General features: G+C 40.1%; 1 protein-coding gene across 1 annotated transcript in view; it reads right to left on the bottom strand.

The window, feature by feature from the left end:
• tenm2a (teneurin transmembrane protein 2a) overlaps positions 1-16,425 on the bottom strand; it is a 1,361,633-nt gene that overhangs the window by 1,286,012 nt on the left and 59,196 nt on the right. Inside the window, exon 3 of the mRNA XM_073921891.1 lies at positions 14,886-15,099. The gene's annotated coding sequence lies outside the window, so the exon portion shown is untranslated. The remainder of the gene's footprint in view (positions 1-14,885; positions 15,100-16,425) is intronic.

Below are 16,425 nucleotides of genomic sequence, written 5' to 3'. Positions count from 1 at the left end.
ACTGGGCTCATTTAACTCAGTCTAGCCAGCAGCCAATAACTGATGACCTTTAAACTTACTAGCCACTCCCTAGCAACCACTTTTGGCACCCTAGCAACTGTCCCATAGACTTCCATTGTAAAAGACTGCCATTGACTTAACATTGAGTCAACCTTTGTGAGCTCATAACTCTGCATCAGACTGTCCTACAGACTAGAGTCAGGCCCCATTCAACTCAGTCTAGTCAGCAGCCAATCACTGATGACCTTTAGACTTACTAGCCACTCCCTATCAACCACTTATGGCACCCTAGCAACTGTCCCGTAGACTTCCATTCAAAAGACTCTCATTGACTTAACATGGGATCAAACTTTGTGAGCTCATAACTCTGCATCAGACTGTCATACAGACTAATGGCTGAGCTCATTTAACTCAGTCTACCAAACTGCCAATAACTGATGAGCTTTTAACTTTCTAGCCACACCCCTAACTACCACATACTGCACCCTAGCAACTGTCCCGTAGACTTCCATTACAAAAGACTCTCATTGACTTAACATGGGATCAAACTTTGTGAGCTCATAACTCTGCATCAGACTGTCATAGAGACTAATGGCTGAGCTCATTTAACTCAGTCTAGCCAGCAGCCAATCACTGATGGCCTTTTAACTTTCTAGCCACACCCCTAACTACCACATACTGCACCCTAGCAACTGTCCTATAGAATGTAATTAGCTGTGCTATCAAATGCTTATAATTCTAACATGCTAATGACATGCCAATCATGCTAGCAACATGCTACTCATATGCTAATCATGCTAATGACATGCTAACTCATACTGGAAACATGCTAATGACATGCTAATTTGTACTAGAATCATGCTAGTAACATGCTAATTCAAACTAGACTCATGTTAATAACTGGCCTACATGCATATCTTTGCATAGCAGTGTCCTATTGACTTGGGGGATGGCTCATCTGACTCAGACAACCAATGAGCATCTCAATATGATAATGAAGCTCACAAGCCACGCCCCCAAATTGATTCCATAGACTTCCATTAAAATAGGCCAAGATGCATATCTTTGCATAGCAGTGTCATAGAGACATGGGGGTTGGTTCATTCGACTAAGACAACCAACCACATTCAGGTTCACTCTGTAACCTCGCCCATAGCAACAAAACAGAGTACCCTAGCAACCATTCATCAACAGCTATATCTCAGCATCAGAACATCGTAGAGACTTGGAGATTGGCTCGTTTGACTCATGCTAGCAAACGGAACTTCCTATATGCTACACATGCTAGCAGTGACTAGCTACATGCTAATATTGACTAGCCCAGTACTGTAACTTGCTAGAAATGCTTACTAAGTATAAATGTTTTATCAATCATGTATGTGAGGCTTGCCTAGTAACCAACCAGGGTACCCTAGCAACTGCCTAGCAACCACCAAAATTACCCTAGCAACCGCCTAGCAACCACCTAGCAACGGCCTAGTAATGCCTTAGTAAGGGCCTAGCGACCACTCAGGACACCCTAGCAACCGCCTAGCAACGCCTTAGCAACCACTCAGAATACCTTAGCAACCACCTAGCAACCACCTAGCAACCACTTGGGACACCTTAGCAACCGCCTAGCAACACCTTAGCAACCACCTAGCAACCACTCAGAACACCCTAGCAACTGCCTAGCAACGCCTTAGCAACCACCTAGCAACCACTCAAGACACCCTAGCAACCACCTAGCAACACCTTAGCAACCACCTAGCAACCACTCAAGACACCCTAGCAACCACCTAGCAACGCCTTAGTAACCACTCAGAACACCCTAGCAACCATCTAGCAACCACTTAGGACACCCTAGCAACCGCCTAGCAACACCTTAGCAACCACCTAGCAACCACTTAGGACACCCTAGCAACCGCCTAGCAACACCTTAGCAACCACCTAACAACCACTCAGGACACCTTAGCAACCACCTAGCAACACCTTAGCAACCACCTAGCAACCACTCAGAACACCCTAGCAACCGCCTAGCAACCACCTAGCAACCACTCAGGACACCCTAGCAACCACCTAGCAACACCTTAGCAACCACCTAGCAACCACTCAGGACACCCTAGCAACCACCTAGCAACGCCTTAGCAACCACTCAGAATACCCTAGCAACCACTTAGGACACCTTAGCAACCACCTAGCAACACCTTAGCAACCACTCAGAACACCCTAGCAACCGCCTAGCAACACCTTAGCAACCACCTAGCAACCACTCAGAATACCCTAGCGACCACCTTGCAACACCTTAGTAACCACTTAGCAACTAGTCAGAACACCTTAGCAACTGCCTAGCACCACCTTAGCAACCACCTAGCAACCACTCAAAACACCCTAGCAACCGTCTAGCAACACCCTAGCAACCACCTAGCAACTAGTCAGACCACCTTAGCAACTGCCTTGCACCACCTTAGCAACCACCTAGCAACCACTTAAAACACCCTAGCAACCGCCTAGTAAAATGCTAATTCATGCTAGAATCATGCTAACAACATGCTAATTCATGCTAGAATCATGCTAGTAACATGCTAATTTATGCTAGATTTATGCTAACAACATGCTAATTCATGCTAGAATCATGCTAGTAACATGCTAATTCATGCTAGAATCATGCTAACAACATGCTAATTCATGTAAGAATCATGCTAGTAACATGCTAATTCATGCTAGAATCATGCTAACAACATGCTAATTCATGTAAGAATCATGCTACTAACATGCTAATTCATGCTAGAATTATCCTAGTAGCATGCTAATTCATGCTAGAATCATGCTAGTAACATGCTAATTCAACCACTTCAAACTTTCAGATTCGGCTTTTCAAGCCACCATAAAGTTTGTCCTCAAACTTTAATATCTAGTTTACTGTTAAATTTAATTTAATTGTAATTAATCCAATTGTTGTTTTTGTCGTTTTCATTTTTTTGTTACTAAAAGCTTGCTGACAGGTTTTGTTTGCAAGGATACAATTCTTTATTTAAAATAACATATCCATAGTTTTGTTTAAAAAACTGCATCAAATCAGAACACAAATGAATAATTGTTAGTGTACTTTTTGTTGTTAAACCTGTAAACCCTCTATTGATTTAAACTATCCTATATTTATAATCCACAGTTATTTGCTTAACATCATTTTATATAACTCTAAAAACTTTATAAATGAAAGAAAAATTAATTTTTTGGCCAAATGCTGTTTTTGTATTAAGTAACACTCTCATTGGTGCTGTCATCTAGTAGTCAAAACAGCCCCGAGAGTATCATCTAATACAAGCATGGCATTTGGCCAAGAAACTGAACCAATTTCAGAATGTCTGCTAAAAAAATCATAAATATTAAGACCCCAACTAACCTGAAGTCTGTTGGCAGCATGCAAGTAGAACATAATACAATTCAGACCATAAGAATAATGGTTCCATGAGGAAAAACGGCCACTGTCCGAAGTCAAGGACGATCTGTCAAGCGGTGACCCTTGTACTCGATTGACAGAAAGTGTTTCGCTCAGCAGAAAGCCTGTGTTACAATCGCAGCAGCTCGCCGAGTCCGCACAACATTCAGATGGACACATTAAAACTTCCAGCTCCATTTTAAAGCCTTTAAATCAGCTCGCTGACTACATTGTAATTCTCCTCACAGTCTCATCCCATCTCTATTTGCCGTAATATTACACAGCTCCCACAGCGCAAAACCCACTTTTCTTATGCCAAAGTAAATATGAATATCAAGTCGAGTCACCCGGCACTTTTAAGTGTGCCTGATAGAGCAGAACCACTCTGTTGTGCAATTCTGTATTGCTTTTACAAGTTATATTTTGCCAAGCAACAAACTCTGGGCATAAATTTATATATATATATATATATATATATATATATATATATATATATATATATATATATATATATATATATATATATATATATATATATATATATATTTATATACACACACACACACACACACACACAACATTTGTATATATAGTCACATTAATTGAAATGTACCTTGGTGCACAGAATATGCCAAGCTAGCAACTATTTCCATCTTAAATTAAAGTCTGGAAATATCCCGGTGGATTACAGGAATGGATTGGCAATTTAAGTGCACCTCAAGAGGAGTGTTATCTGCCATTATAACATCTCTCAAAATGAAGAGGACTAAAGGGCTGACATTCGTACCCTGAGATCCCATTCAAAAGTTCAGTGAATATGTTGTAAGCTTTCTTTAAAAGTCATGTGGGAGTGCAGAGCGCCAATATTAACTTTGGTTTATTTGGCCTATTTGCCATCTAAAAGTTCCCATCCTAATAATTCCGCACGCATTTCTCCGAAGGCCCCTTTCCACAACAATAACCCATCCAGAAGCTCATGCTGAAGGCCAAGAGATTGCTTTTGTTTACTTGAACGTACGTCAAAATGTCATGAAGTGGAAAATGTAAAATCGCAAGCCGAACCTGCTCATTAAACCCATACAAGCAGGTGTGCAGTAAAACCAGCGTTGTGGAGCGCAAATAGTTTAGGTGTAATAATAGTTTACAACAGAGACACGAGTCTCTTGCTGAGTCACTGGTTTGAGCGACAGGACATGCTAAGTGTGCAGATTTGTTCTCCTGAGTGCATTTCTGCTTGAGATATATATATATATATATATATATATATGAGAGAAGGTCACTATTAAAATCTTGAGCAAATGCAAATTTGGGCCGGGAGACAGGACGGGCGAATTAAAAGAGTGGCAGTAAAATAGGAATGCAAGATTTATTGAGACTAAAGGGAATTCATTTCATTTTAATATCTCTGAATGGCTCAGGTCAGGCTCTTAAACAATGCAGCACCAAAATTGAGCCCCTCTTCTAGTTAACACTGCCTCTTGACAAGATTCAATCGTAAAAGCATATATTTGAGTGATAGTCTCGTGTGACAGAGGACTCTATTTACAAGTAAAGCAATTAGAGCAATTATGGCTTGGAGATCATTAGCAGTGCGCTGGCAAATGTCCATCCATTCATTATTGCAAACAGTGTAACAAAAGACATGATATGCAAATGAATAATCAGAGCACCCCCCAGTGCAAAGGATATTTTCAGACCGCTGTCTTCTTTTACATACAACACATTTTGCAGTTTTAACTGTAGTTCTGTCCAATGGCTAAAAAGTTATAAGTATAATGGTGAAAAATGTACATTTCTAGTCAAAAATCCCTCTGCAATCTTATACCAAAAACTGATAAAAGGGCAGTTTTAATAGCTGAAAATGTGGGAGAGCAGTGCAGTTATGTGATCGTATTGTATTGCAATATAGAGCAGTTAAGTGTTAATGGGAACCTGTGATGAAAACCATCGTTTGGAAGCTGTTTGGACAGAACTATGTATAGTGTGTCCATAGTCATGTTAGGATGATAGAAACACAATAAATGTATTTATTTCTGATGGTTAAAATCGGATCCAAATCCCATTTTGAGGCCGACCGCAAAGTGATGTAAGAGTGCGGTTTCCCTGCCCACTGAATAGATTGACAGCTGCATATTACCATGTCTAGTAACACATATAATCCTATCCACAACACAGGATATGCGCAAACAACTGGGATTAAAAGATCTGTTCAGCTCGCTGTGATCATCAACCATCATCAAATGTGATCAATAATGAGTTTTACAAGCTTAAAACATTTTTAAAACAGTGCATGCTTTTAATGGATTAGAGCAATTTCACAGGGTAAAATAGGTGCCCTTTGATTTTAAGTCAAAACTAATTCACAGAACACTTGAAAATGAAATTATTCAATGACAATAAGTTGCTATGGTTACACTGAATTAGTTACAAACAAATTGTATAAAATTATAAAACATGAAATCATAAAAACATATGATATTAATTGTACCCAGCTTAAATGTAATTAAAGTTACCTGAGAGAGAGAGAGAGAGAGAGAGAGAGAGAGAGATAGAGAGAGAGAGAAGATGAGCAGAGAGTAAGGCCTAAAGAAAAGATAGCAGTCAAGCCAGAGAAGAAAGACTAAAGAGCAGAAAAGAGCAGAGCAAATTTTACAACCAGGCTCATTCTGATTACGTACCCCCATATACATTTCTGAAGAGAGCTAAATACGTCCCAGGAGCTAATTTTTTTTTTTGCAGCTTTAGTTTTCGCAAATCCACTCAAGGGCGCTATGTATACTTTTTCAGACCTCAAATTTCCCACACGAGCGCCATTCGTGCCTGCTGTTCTCACATAAATCCACCTGTTGACTAACTGATTTACTGACTGACCAACCGATCAAAAACGCCCCTCCCCCTTTCCTAAACTCAACCAATAGTGTTTTAAAAAGCACCACTTGACCCGCCCACCCCCTTTCCTAAGCCCAACCGCAGTGTTTTAAAAAGCAATCCAGAAAAAGGAAAGCCCCCTGATTTTTACCACGTTTTCAGATTTTACCACATTCTCACCCTGTTATTTACTTGTATATTTTGTTTTGTACCTTTTGTTTTTTGTCATACCTGCTATCTGGAACCGTTCTACACCGAACTTGATCCCCACTGTCGCGGTCAACTCCACTCTGCATATCAAATCCATCGTCGAACATGTCAAGCAACTGGACAAACTAGTAACAGCAGAAAAGCTGTCCATATTGAGGTACTTCCCCTACCGGAAGCTTTAAAGATGAAAAGCAGTCATAACGTTGCTCTGGCTACATTTTCAGAAATTTATATTGGGCTATGTACGTTTTCAGAATGAGCCTATGTAGCAATTTTGTTTCTTCCTTGACCATGTGACCAAAGCCGAAATGTTGAGACATTCAACTGACAAATCAACATGTGGCCACATCATTAAACCCACATACACCTTAGCCAGGCCCTGATCTTTTTAGAATCTTTAGGGCCATTTTGGTGAAAAATAAATGTTCTTAATAAAAACAAATGCATATAATAATATACAGTCTTATGGTATGCCAGAAGAAGAAGAAAAAAAAAAAACCTTAAATCAGGATTTGCGGTTAATTATTACATTATTAATGTGCTTAAATTCTGCCCCCCAAAATATTTGGGAGCATTTTTTGTTTCCTTTATGGTTGCGGTTGACTAATTGTGGAAAGATATGACAGCTTTACGAGTGAGCCTGCCTGGCCTTGTTTATGGGGAAAGGATGACATCATTAGCTTTATTTAGATCAATTTCACACCGTCTGTCTGATTAAATGGGATGCAATTAAACCCAGCACAGCTCTAAATCCAATGATAAATTACCTAAGGATATGTTTAGGAGAGAGTTGCACATCATACTTTTCCCCCCATTGTGACCAGAGTTGCAAAAGTCCACAGGCGCCAAAAGATTAAAGTGATAAAAGGTTACAATTAAAACAACGTTTTTATGAGAACATCATGTCATTTCTTTATTTCTTCTTCTTTTTTTCTTGAGCAGTTGGGTAAAACAGGAACAATTAAACACAATAAATGACCTAAATCACAAATAAGCACAATGCTCAATGCTCAAAGTTTTCTCTCTACGTCAGATAAAAAGTGAAAGATTCAGATTACTTTAGAAAATAATTTTGCGTAATAAATAATAATCGTAATACGGGTTATCAAAATGATACTTTGGTCTGATTTATTAATATGCAAAGGATTAAGACACATGTGGGTGTGGATACAAATAAAAGGATAACACTGTACAACAAGGTTCCATTAGATAATGTCACTCACCGGCCACTTTATTAGGTACACCTGTCCAACTGCTTGTTAACGCAGTTTCTAATCAGCTAATCATATGGCAGCAACTCAATGCATTTAGGCATGTAGACATGGTCACGGCGATCTGCTGCAGTTCAAACAAAGCATCAGAATGGGGAGGAAAGGTGATTTAAGAGACTTTGAATGTGGCTTGGTTGTTAGTGCCAGACGGGCTGGTCTTAGTATTTCAGAAACTGCTGATTTACTGGGATTTTCACGCATCATCTCGGAGAATGGTCAGAAAAAGAGAAAATATCCAGTGAGTGGCAGTTCTGTGGGTGCAAATGCCTTGTTGATGCCAGAGGTCAGAGGAGAATGGCCAAACTGGTTAGAGCTGATAAAAAGGCAACAGTAACTCAAAAAACCTTAAACATGACGGAGTTCACTGTACTCAAATGGCCTCCACAGTCACCAGTTCTCAATCCAATAAAGCACCTTTGGAATGTGGTGGAAGGGGAGCCTCGCATTATGGATGTGCAGCCAACAAATCTGCCACAAATGCGTGATACGGTCATGTCAATATGAACCAGAGGCGGCAAGGGGGCCCCACGTCGTCGCAATTTTCAATAATTGAAAATCCGGCAACCGCAGTAATCAAACTCTTGGGAACAACTGTGGTCGGAATCAAAGTTAACAGGTCTGAACGTGTTCTCTGAACTACTCTCAAGCGGTGGACTACTTCATTCTGATTGCTTGCCGCCGAACCGCGTCATAGCCAGGTCATAGCTCATACCATAAAGTTGACTTGATTTCAACTCTCCTCGACGCCCACACAGGAGAAGACGCGCCGCGATGTTCCTCGCCGCCGGTTTTCATTAAAATTGAATGACTTCTGGGTACGTGACACTCTCGCCACTTTTGGTTTGTGATCGCTCCTCAGTTTGTGAAGGCTTCCCCGCATTGTCGCTCCACCCCGCCTTCCTTCCCCGTTCCTCAATTTGTGATCGCCTCCCCGCGTTCACAGGGGGCCCTCCACATTTTGCGCTATGCCACTGTAAATGCTCTATAAGTATTGTTCATTATTAGTTCATTCAGTCATTCATTTTCTTTTTGGCTAAGTCTCTTTTTTAGTCAGGGGTCGGAAACAGCGAAATGAACCACCAACTTATCCAGCACATGTTTTACGCAGCGGATGCCTTTCCAGCTGCAACCCATCACTGGGAAACATCCACACACTCATTCACACACATATACTAAAGACAATTTAGCTTACCCAATTCACCTGTACCGCATGTCTTTTGATTTGTGGGGGAAACCAGAACACCCGGAGGAAACCCACGCAAACACGAGGAGAACATGCAAACTCCACACAGAAACACCAACTGATCCAACCGAGGATCATACCAGCAACCTTCTTGTTGAGGCGATCATGCTACCCACTACGCCATTGTGTCACCTTATTAGTTCATGTTAACTAATAAAACCTGACTGTAAAATGTGATCTATAAAAGCCGCATAATACTTTTATTGTTTTGATATAATCTCTCTCTTTCACAAAACTCATACAAATATAGCAAAAGATGGGATGTAGAGATGGAGTCTTTCAATTATTAAAGAAAATATGAAAATATTACAGACTCCAGTATAACAGACAGGATCAAATGAGCTCCTCTATAAAGTGTATCTCATAATCTATTTCAAGTCCAAGAAAAATATTACTCATTATTTAGTAATGTGAGTCACAGTGTGTTGTGACAGCATTATTTAAATAGAATTACAGTCCCATCGATGCAGCCAACCTCATAATAAACCACCCTTGTATTCTTTTTTATTTTAGCTGTCTAGCTAATTACATGACAATGACTGCCAAGTGAATAATGCATTAGAAATTATATTGCTCTCTAAAAAGCCAATTTAGCCAAGTTGAAACTGCGCAAACTTTTGACTCCAAAAAAAGATTAATTTAGCAGCTTGAAATACCCAGAACAACCAAGAACACTGACAGAAATGCTGCATAATCTTTTCATTAACAAATAGTTGTCATTTTAGTATTTTTATTTATTTTGCTTTACCCGAACTGCTTTACCCTTTTTAGTGTGTGACGGGGGCTAATCTTCCTGTATTAAAAATGCTGGCTGATTGGGCCATGAATGCAGGGAAGGAACTGAACAGCAGTAGCTTCTGATAAACATTTCCATTTACTGTATGATATATATATATGTATAAGGGATCCAACTCTTGCTGCAGAAAACATCACCAAAACACGACCTTTAACCTCCATCTTTCACGGACTTCTCCACACTCTTTGGTTTCAGCCTTTCCCCAGTTTGATTATGAACGTTAAGTTTCCATCAGACCTAAATTAATTAAACTTGCATGCTCCTAAGCAAAGGTTAGTCTATTCCTTTGATTTTTTTCTGCGGATGAGAGATCAGGTCTCATTTATAAACATGGCATTGGCAGAAAATGGGGGTGGAAATATGTGTATACTACTTCCCATGCAGAAGCTATAAGCTGTAGAAAAAAATAAAATAAAATACTTGATTGGAGAATGTGCGTAGCTGTAAATTATAGTAACTTAAATGAACCACTTTAAATAGTTATACAAGCCATTATCATTAATAAATAAATTACTACATATTCTGACGTATGTTTACTTTAGGTTGGTTTCCATGCAAAGTTTTATAAATGAGACCCCAGGGCACTAGCAGAGTTTTAAGTTCCAATTCTCTTAAATATGCACTGTAAAAATGATCACGACAAATGTTTTATGTTACTTTAACTCATTTCAATATGTTAAACAGGATTCAACTGAAATTTTAAGTTAGTCTTAATTTTCTTTTTCGTCACATTGATTCATGTAAGTTGAGATGACTAGAAAAGTTAATGTGTTTAAACTAATATAAAAATGCAGGAAGCAAGAGCAGTTTTACAGTTTGGAGATACTAAGTAAGGAGACTAATCCTTTCCCTGGTCATTGTTGAACTTAAGGGCAATTCCTGCTGCAGTGGGATTTGACACATTATCATGTCCTGTCATGCATTTCTCTTTCACTGACATTTAACATTTCACTTGAATGAGTAACACTGTAAAGATGTCATTACATTATATTCAATATTCTAGAAATCACAGATTTAGCATGACCAACTTCTCTTATAGGACTGAAAGGGCCCTGTAGGGTGTGGGGAGGGCCAAGAGCCATGGGAATGCGATGAGGGCGATGCACCTGTGTCGCGCACTGGCCTCGAGTCTCAAGGAGAAGCTCTAGATTATAAAAGAAGGAGAGACAGCAGTGGAGAGAGAGGACCGGGCCTCGAGGTTTTATGTTTTGCTTTTGGTTTCAGTTTGACAGCAGTCTCTGTGAGGAGCTGCCATCTGTTTGTTTTATTTTCTCATTAAAAGGTATTTAAAAGTTTGTTGGTTCTCCTCCTCCTTCTTCCACTTTACTACAGCAGTGCCGAATCTCGGGAGAAGGAGGGACATGCTGTCCAGATGCCCTCACTGCTGAGAAGGAGAACGAGTGTTCAGGAGTTAACCCACGTGGAGGAGAAGCCCGTTTGTCTGCCAGAGGGTGCCAGGGTGGCTAGAGGCTGGCGAAGGAGCGGTCTGCCTGCTGCTGTCTCCCTGCATGAAGAGGAGCAGGGAACGCTGGGCTCACCATTGGCAGGGAAAGAGCCAGGAGACATCCCAGCAAAGACTAGGGGAGTTGCTGCCGTCTGCCATGAAGCCAAAGCCTGCTACCATCAACTATAGCGGAAGCGGAGCGGGCGACAAGAGCGTTCTGCCAGCTAAAGAAACCGTCGCTGGACACCAGAAGATAGACAGGTGGATAAATTCCTCCATAGGACTCCCAGCACATCGTCATCAGATCTCCCATCTGGTTGAGGACTGATGTTTAGAGAACCGAACCCTAATTTTATTTTTATTTTCATCTCTCCCCTGTGTTTTCCATTTCTCCTCATTCTTCCATCTCCTTTTATCTTGCCCCATTTTATCCCAGGTCTCGCGGGTGTTGGGACACCCACCTCCTTCCCAATGGCCATCTAACTTTGCTAGAGGTCCCTTTCAGTTTCAGTCACTTTAGATCAGCTCACCAAGTCTGTGACAACTGGACATTTAAGCAAGTTAAACAGGGTTTGTTTTTATAATTAAGGGGGTTAACACCATGTGGCAGACTAAACACCAATATCTGCGAGGGAATCTCTGCAAGGGATTTTGATCACTGTTCTGAAAAACCCACTTTCATTTTAGTGCAAATATGCTTAAAATGGCTCTTTACTCCTGTTAGGATAACCTTAAATAGGACTAAGCTGTGACCTTGAAATTTAGGAAGTTGTTGTCTTGTTAAGCCCACACAATGGTTGACATATTAGAAACTTTAAACTTGCATTCACACAATCATAAAAAGTTAGACACTTCTGAAAGTCATGCTTTCGTATGTTTGATCTCACTCTTTCTAATGTTTTAAAAAATATATTTGGCTCTGTTTTGTATCACTGCGCCTGGTTTATGTCAGGAGGCTTAATAGGGGGGTTAAAAACAGCAAGCAGGACAACAAATGTACCAAAGATAGACACAACAATCACCGCATCCTTCCCTTTTAACCACAGCCTCAGGAGAGAGTTTTATCTGTGCCTGAGTCCCACTGTTCTGTTATACAATCACATATCACAGACAACATTTGTTCCACTCAGGTATCCAGTAATCTCTTCATTGTTCATCCTGCCTTCCTGCATCTCGGCACATTTGATCAGCTCCTCATGGAGTGCTTTACCTCACAAATGAAGCTATCTGCCACGCTGCCACAGTCGTCTCTCCTAAAAATGACCTACATCTACCCATCCTTCCACAAATTACACCCCATGCACCGGCTTCTCGTTTTTTTGGACACCCCTTCATTTCTAAGCACTTTTGGCAATTTTCTTCTCTAAATTGGCAGGTCTGAATGGCTCAAGGAGCCGCATGAGGCGGACAGGTCTACGGGAGGGGGTCGTCTTTCACACAAACATTATCGTCATCCTTTTCATTTTTCTTTCAGCACGCCGTTGTCAAGAAGCAAACAAGATATCATTCTCCACCCACCTCCTGACGTGTGACTGCAGAAATATAGCAAGAAACAAAGATCTGACAGACGCACGAGGACCTAATCTTAACGTATGGCATTGTTCCTTAGAGCAATATAACTCCAGGCCCACCTGCTCCATGAGTTCAGACCACCTGAATGCAGACTGACAAAGCATGTTGTCAGAAGATAACTACATTAACCAAACTTTCATTTCCCTCACGCCAGGAGTTCCATCATACACAGATGTCTTTCCACCTTACACACTGCGCAGCGGTCATTTCGTATTCTATATCCATCCACCTCCGACACCGCCAGCAGAAACGATAAGCTGAAAAACAACAACAACAAAACCCTGACATCAGATTGCCACCTTCTAAAGATCTCATTCACCCTTGCTGTGTAGCTCTCGCAAAGAAACTTCCTGTATCTGGGATACATTGCCGGCATGTTTTTACACCCAACATAAACTTTCAGGATCAGCGCGAGATCAGACTGTCGATGTAATGGCAATTCAAAAGCATCTGAATCAACAAGAGCCATAAACTCAGGGCAAGTTTAAATAAGCCTATCAATTCCAGACCGAACAGTTCAAGAATGCTGGTTAATTTGCGGTGTTTTTCTCAGTCGCGGCAATTACAAAGAAAGCGATCCAATTTGGTGTTGTGACAGGGATAAATAGATCGTAAAGAACGTGATTTAGTCCTACTGGGTGCTGTGGTACGGTTTAACGGCTTCAACAGTCGGGTCGCCTCTAGATTTAATACAGAGGCTGACACAGATGCTTTTCCTTCATTCGCCTTCTCTTCTGGCCTGACATGAATACACCCGCTGCATAATAGGTTCACAATGGCTGAAGCTTCATGTTGATGACCTGTCAGAATCGGTAAGAATGCATCATCGAGACAGACAAGGCCAGCTTGCCAAGTCGATGAGCTGAACAATTAGAGATTCATTAAATTTACAGCACTACAGCACCTTCGATGAAACTCAACAAGGGCGGAGAGAACAATCGCTTTCGCTTTCGATAACAGCGAGGAAGTGTGATTGGAATCAAATTTAACCTTTATGCTCATATTTTCACCAAATAAATCTGTACGGCGAGGCTGAATGGCGAGCGAGAGGCACGTCATAATAAATCACAGCTGTTGAACGTCAACTCCGGTGCGCCTTTCTCTCAGATCCAGCGGTGTTCAGCGAATTAGGAGCATCAAGCATCATTCAGTCTGAGGCTATGTCATATTACGGGCCTCTTTTCATGGACTAATGCCATTCTGATATAATCTAGGCACTGGCCCAGCGAATTCAGGCCAGCTTTTGAGGGAAAAAGGCCTGGTACACCAATGGATTGCAGCTCCAGATCCCCTATTTAGCAGGGGCTCTGTTGGACGGTTGAATAGGTAATTTCCAAATGCCCGATAAGGGAGTTGCTGAGAAGCCATGCTGAAGGGCCCATCTGTTCTGTGCATGTTCAGCCACCATGAGCCCAACCGAGCTGGGTGGCAATTACCATCAAGGAGGTGAAAGTGTGTGTGAAGTGTCCAATTAGGCTTTGTACTTTGGAGGATGGCACTGTGGCATCATTGGAAGTTTAGAAGGAAGTACTAAAACGGGAAGCCCACACTCTCCACTGTCCCATTAATGGATAAAAAGCTGGAGTGGTTTAACAGCCCTAAACATATTGAGAAAATACCCACAAATACATACAGTACACCCACTAGCTTCCAGAAAAAGACCTGCTTTAAATCCAAAGTACTGCATTTTTGTGAAGAGGCTAAACAGACACCATTTTATATTCTTAAAGGCTCTTAAAAGTGAGATCTAATCCAGATGATACAAATGATGTGCCTGTGTGCAGCAAATGCACTTCAGACAGATAATACCGCTTCCCGGCACCATGTCCAAAAGAGCTCCACTTATCTGTCAGACGATCCGTTCCCTTGATCTGTCAGCGTGCGTCCCGCAAGGCAGACACATACGCACTTGCAGATGGACACGAACACACCGTTCACACACACCCATCCGGCAATCATCTCTCCAACTTACCCACAGGGGTTACAGAACTAACCCTGCTCATTAGTTTAGAGCAAGCGTTGTTAGCGAAATCTCACATGCATTCATCAGAGAGCCTCACCTCAGCTTGTTAGGCATATTAAATGTCCACCAGCAAGGGCTCAATTAGTCCTCTCTGGGGTACGGCTGCAATCAGAAGGATTCCTCTGTAACATCATGCGCAGATATATGGTCCGTTTAACTGGCCTGGGCAAGGGTTAGGTGAGAAGGATGGATTGTGGAGGTCAGTGATGGGAAGTTCTCTGCACTGCGCTCCTTCATGTTGATGAGGTGCCCTGCAGAAAGCACATCTGTCTCTCCAGCAGTAATCCACGCACTGTAGCCCAAAGAGGAAAGCGACATCATCCTTCTGTCCAGTCAAAGAGCTCATCTGCCATGGTCTATCTAACTCACAAGTCAATCCTGGCTTTAGTATTACAGTAAGCTATAGCAGTGGCTATAATTTTTTTATTATCTTTTTAAGCTCAAGGTTAAATGTATTTTTGTGCATAATGCTGATTTTTGAACATTAAAAGATTTGCAAAGTTACACAGCACAAAGTACACTTCAAGCTGTTTCTGAATGTCTTTAAATACATTGATTATAGTCCTGAGATTCTTCAGGGAACACATCACAATATCCTTACTTTAAATGATTCCCTGACTGATTTGCTTTGGGGGTGTTGTTACCTTGTCCAACAGATGTTTTAAATTCATGTTAGATAATTTGAAATTGTGTGTATTTGAAACAAAAGTATCTAACAGACAACTTTGCTACTGTCCATTTTGTATCAGCAAACCATGTATAAGAAATGTTAAAGGTTTTAAAACTTGTAAAGAGGTCTATAAATTATAATAAATGATTTGTGGTGTATTTTGGGCTGAAACTTCACAGGGAAATGAGATATAAGGGCCTTTCACAGTGAGTGTGACATGATAATACAAGATGAATAGCCCATCAGGCATGTGATCAGCCAAGGATAAATATACTAAGGAAAACGAGACTCTTTAAAAAAAAAATTGTAATAATAAAATAAAATAATAAAAAAAAATACATTTTATATTTTTATATATATATATATATATATATATATATATATATATATATATATATAAAATATATATATATATATATATATATATATATATATATATATATATATATATATATATACACACACACACACACACAAACATATATATATATATATATATATATATATATATATATATATRTGTGTGTGTGTGTGTGTGTGTGTGTGTTTATATATATATATATATATATATATATATATATATATATATATATATATATATATATATATATATATATATATATATATATATATATATATATATATATATATATATATATATATATACACACACACACACACACATATTTGCATGTGTGTTTTTAAATAATTCACTCTAAATCCACAGAATATACCTTTCCGTGTAATTTAGTCGACTCTTTATTCCAACGTGATAGTAGGCAAACTACTAGTCAGTCAACAATTCGGACTGTAAAAATAGTAAGTCCATTTAATTCGAGTAGCCTAATATACTTTAACATTTCACCCTGAAAAAAAAATTAATAAGAGTTAATAAAAGTTATTACTT

Source organism: Danio rerio, chromosome 14 (genome assembly GCF_049306965.1).
Source record: "Danio rerio strain Tuebingen ecotype United States chromosome 14, GRCz12tu, whole genome shotgun sequence".
NCBI classification, from domain to species: Eukaryota; Metazoa; Chordata; class Actinopteri; order Cypriniformes; family Danionidae; genus Danio; species Danio rerio.
The sequence above is the reverse complement of the archived record's forward strand: the minus strand, read 5'-3'. Positions and strand labels throughout refer to the sequence as shown.